Source organism: Miscanthus floridulus, chromosome 16 (genome assembly GCF_019320115.1).
Source record: "Miscanthus floridulus cultivar M001 chromosome 16, ASM1932011v1, whole genome shotgun sequence".
Classification (NCBI taxonomy): Eukaryota; Viridiplantae; Streptophyta; class Magnoliopsida; order Poales; family Poaceae; genus Miscanthus; species Miscanthus floridulus.
In genome coordinates this window covers 5,139,379-5,144,568 of record NC_089595.1, presented here as the reverse complement: position 1 = coordinate 5,144,568, position 5,190 = coordinate 5,139,379, and the positions used below count along the sequence as shown (strand labels likewise).

The window sequence follows — 5,190 nt, the reverse complement described above, 5'->3', positions numbered from 1 at the left end:
TAAAAACTGCTTTATGAGCCAACAATGCAAAAACAAATCAGCTTGTGGATCTTCCCATATCTGACGAGTAGTTGGAAAGAAGAAAAAAGAACTTCCTCAATGCACTGAACTGCAGAGACGAATCGTCCTAGCACTCAAACTTCAAAGGCCACAATGCCCAACAGATTTTAGTGCAATACATTAAAATAGACAATGCAAATACAGAATTAGAATGTTGTACCTGACACATGGATCTCAAACCCATAAATTGCAGTGGCCTCTTTGTAGAAAAGCAGAACTCGATCAATGAATCCACCATGAGACATTGTTTGAATGAATCACCCCTCCGCCTTAATACAGAAAATCCACCAATTCTAGTGACAAACACAAGGCCTGAAAGTTGCGACGTCCATCCATGCTAAAAAGTTATGAAATTGTTGGTTTGCTAGACGCAAATATAATATGCACGAACACAAATAGTTCACATATGGCCTGAGATATTTTCACTTGTGAACTAATAAAAACTCAAAATTTACAATTTGACATATAGATATTTGTCAAATACGCTGTATGGACCATTTGTGAACTTAAAAAAGTCAAATTCATGACTTGACATATATACATACTTGAAATAAGCTATCTAAATCATAATAGATGTCGATATAGTTTCTTGTCTATAAATAACTTCATATGTGAACCAATGTTATCAAATTGTCTAATTGATCCTAGTCGCCATGGCACCAATCAGCCCGACTAATCGTGATTAGTCACGATTAATTGTGACTAATCATAGTGCATAGCTGACACTAGTAGAAAAACGAGTTGTAGTCCCGGTTCTCAACCCCCTGTAATCCCGGTTTTAGAACCGGGACTACGAAATCGGGACTAAAGGTCTGATTTTTAGTCCCGGTTCCTCCAACCGGGACTAGAGGTGTTTATTGGGTAAAAAAGTTGCAGCTGTGGATATTCGAACCTACGACCTCCCACTTCAGCTATTGCACGCGTTACCATCTCACCTACCACCACACATCTTACTTAGATAAGATACTCTTTCCTTTTAAATTTAGTTTGGAAACACGTTTAGTCCGGGTTTGAGACACAAACCGGGACTAAAGGTACCTTTAGTCCGAGTTCGTGTCTCAAACCGGGACTAAAAGTCACACTTTTAGTCCGGGTTCGTGTCTTAAACCAGGACTAAAGATTCTCGCACTTTTAGCCATTGGGTAGGGACCTTTAGTCCCGGTTGGAACTATCAACCGGGACTAAAGGTTTCTCTAGTCCCGGGCGCGAAAAATACCGGGACTAAAGCCAAATTTCGAAGTGGATCAAAGGTCGTTTCTCTACTAGTGTGATCGCCATGGCACCGATCAGCCCCGACTAATTGCGATTAGTCGGACAACTTGATAACATTGATGTGAACACAAAGACTTCATATCTGAACACAAATCGTTCCATGTGTGAACTAAACACTAAATTTGCCCCTTCACATATATCCTTTTTTGAAATAGGCTATATGAATAATGTACAAATCAATGCCAGTATTTTTGTCCATGCAATTGGTAGTCTTGAGGCCTAGAAAATAAAATGTGAAGTCACTATGACAAATTAATACCATAGTAGGACAGGTTAAGTTGGTAAAAAAGCAATGGACCGAACTGGCTGGAACCTAGACTCTAGGTGGTAGAAACATGGGGACAGGGATCTGAAACAAATTGTTGATTTTGTTCTTTTGGTCAAGCATTAGGGGGGTCGAGGGACCCCACCTGAATGTTTAGAGATGGAAAGAATATGATAATTGTCCAAATCTCTATCAAATCTGAGTTTTGTGGGCAATTAGCAATGTTGTGCATCCACCCAAGGTTATTGAACCGCGGCTAAAAAAATAGTCATAAGTATTAAATGGAGGGTTAGCAGGACCCTTCTAGTTCAAGAATCCATATATGCCCAGAACTAAACATCCACGCATGCAAACCCTTTTAACTAAAGCATGACCCTTCTAGTTCAAAAAGCAAAAAAAAGAGTTAGAGGGACCAAAGTGGATCTCTCCATATTGTTGCGATCATGCACCTCAACTCTAGGAATTAGGCAAGAAAACTAGGGAAATTTACATCCAATGGAGCTTTATCGAAAATAATACCATGTGTGGACTCAAAATCATGAACTCGATGTAATCTGGCATAAAGTTAGATTCCTAGTGTCAAACAATGTCAAATGTACATGTAAATCCTAGCTATCTTCAAAATATTGGTATGTTCAATGTGACTCAAGAAAAAAAAGGCAGTTTATCATACTGTGTAAATGGTGACAGCTAGCACCCATGTGTGCACAGAAAAACATAAATTTTTTGGAGTCTATCATACAGTTTCCTTGTCCCAAATAATGGCATTATGATTTTAAAAAAAAAATAATTGTCCAAACACTACAGATTAATGATGCCAATATGAAGGAAGCTGAATTCACATTGAGGCATATAACTATTGTCCATCACATGTAGGGCATGAGATATGCATTGTATTATCAGCTGTGGATTGCATGATCAAACAAGCCATTGGGAAAAAAAGCTAGTTGACAGCAACTTAGTTAAAACCTGTACTCACAAGCAGAAGCATCAAAGCAATATGGTATATAATCTAAGAAAAATGACAAGCAGTTACAAAAATACAATATCAACTTCTGTTCCTATCTAGTAAGATCTGAATTGAATCAGGACTAACATTCTTGTGACTATCAATTTAAATGGATAGCTAAGAAAAGGAAAAAAAGTTCCCCTGTATAATTAGTAAAAACTACATGAGCTTGAGAGGAGCATGGAGAAGGTTTTGCATACATGAATATCGCAATCCCACGCTCACAGTTGCCATTTCTGGAGGTGTCTAGGACATGAGACTAATACGAAACAGACTACACTGATTTTAAATAACAAAATTGAATTAAAGATCGAATCAGGACTATTTCATGTTCTGGAAATGTTGTGCTTATATTGAAAGCACATGTGAGTTTGAACCTTGTGTTGGGGATGCCAGCTTACAAGCTAAAACTCCAGTGGCGCAACATTACAGCCTCACAAAATATCAGAACAGAGATAATTGTGTTGCATTATTACAAAGGTATTTGTCCCCAATTTTAGGCCATGGCATGTCAAAGAGCTGCTGCACGAGGTAACCATGATAGCAATCACCGGCTCGCATCTCCTTTCCGCCGTCGACCTTGCGAGTCCGCTCTTTCATCTGCCGACACCTGCATCAACACCACAGTCTAAAATGTGGCATGTCATTGATTCATAATCTAATAGACAATGAAACGACGGTAGACAAACAGAAGCAATGCATGAAAATGTCATGGGTTCATAATCTAAAAGCCAGCATATTATATTATGAGTGAATAGTAAACTTAATTATATACAAGCTATCATCAATTTAGTTTCTGAAACACAAATAATTACATATGTAGATGCAAAATCTTAGCTACCAAAAAATGAAATGGATGAACTATAAAATCCTTAGTTATTTGTAGATGACCTAGACTGACCACAAATATTATTTTGCACAAAAAAATTGAAATCACACCTTTTTTTTCATGAATCAATAACAAATAAGAAGTTCTCCACAACAAGCCGTGATGACCCGGCTCAACTTCCAAACTCAAATCATGAGAGCATTGAGTTAAAAAATGCACAATTAATTTAAGTGGTGTAATGTTCCACGATTAAAAGACAGGCTACAGGTGGTGTCTACTCTGAATTCCAAACCTATTACCTGAGGGTTAGAGTTCGAGACCAGAGGAGACAAAGGGCCTGCTTGGTTCCGAGTGTGACCTTGCCTGACCAGGGGAGCCTTCAATGACTATTCCTAAATAAGAGGAATCATAATTCTTTTCCATGAGAAAAGTGAGCAGATTGGTTCCTTGCAGCTTACTGGCAAGCTGACACCCTTGTTTACATACACGCTGTCCGCCATCGTGACAGGGAGGACGGGGGAGGGCTGCACCACCGTGCCTAAACGAGAAAGGGCTACCGACGTTCACCTACCGACCGGTCCTTGCCAGCTGCACCACCATATCCTTGGCAAGCAGTAGCAGCATGGTGAGCACCGCCTTCCGCCAACACTGGTGTCCATGGGATCCAGTCTATCAGCAGCTCCCTATGCAAAAAGAGGCTGATGGAGTCATCAGTTACAATAATTGGACTTTGATGCAGAACACACAAAAAAAATCCCAGCGTACCATCAGCTGGTCAAATAAAACCACACGAGACATACAGATCAAACCTAAAATCAAATGGGAACCTAATGTTGAACATAAAATTCCTTATTAGGACGAACACGACAGAATGTTACACTTCCAAAACTGAAGGAGGGTATAGGGATACCTGACGGACCAGATGCCTCCATCTACGCGGGAAAGCATCAGTAACCGGCGCTGCCACCGACCGAGTAAGACTGTCCGCCTTCACCTGGGACTTCTCGGTCGCATCCCGTGGCGGCGGAGAACTAATGGGTGAGGGGAGCACGACGGAGCCAGGTGAGCTCGCAGGGGCGGCGAGCCAAGGTGGTCTTGCAAGTCCTTTAATTTCTGTCTGATGTAGCAGGCTACGGGGGGTAAGGTGGGCGAAGGGGCGGGGGCAGGCGGTGGCGCCGATGCGACTCCTGCAGGGCGAGGTGGAGGCGGCGACACCGGGGAAGCTTGCGTCCAAAGATCCGCAACTGCGCCCGTCGCCCACCCCGTGCGGCTCGCGGTGTCACCGCCGGTGCTCGCGGGGGCTTCGGCGAGCACGGCTGACGGTGGTGCTGGGTGGGAACCGTAGCTGCAGGACGGGGTGGGCGCCAGCGCCGGCGAGGAGGTGGATCGGAAGAAAACTGCGCAACTGGCGTCGGGGTGGGATTGATGCGGTGAGATCGTGGGGGTGGGGTGGAAGCGGCCGGTGATGCCGCTCGGCTGCTGAGGCTGGGCCGAGCTTGTCCACTTGGAGCGGTGGTGGGCCTTGGAGCCGAGCAGGAGGCTCTGGCAGTAGTAATATATATATATATATATATATATATATATATATATATATATATATATATATATATATATATATATATATATATATAGGGAGAGGCTAGGCTATTCAGTAGCCGGCTACAAAACAAGTTATTCTGTAGCCACCTCCATTTACGATAATTTTATACACTAATTTATGATAATGTCAATACATATTTACTATAGTTGGGTTAC

The 5,190-nt window shown here is 42.1% G+C and overlaps 1 long non-coding RNA gene across 1 annotated transcript; it reads right to left on the bottom strand.

The window, feature by feature from the left end:
• Positions 1–3,243: 3,243 nt before the first annotated feature.
• On the bottom strand, positions 3,244–4,869 carry LOC136514313 (uncharacterized). Its single transcript, XR_010773603.1, has 3 exons — positions 4,346–4,869; positions 3,922–4,118; positions 3,244–3,827 (listed from the first exon to the last, which is right to left on the bottom strand). It is a non-coding gene; the product is annotated as an uncharacterized lncRNA (long non-coding RNA).
• Positions 4,870–5,190: the final 321 nt, after the last annotated feature.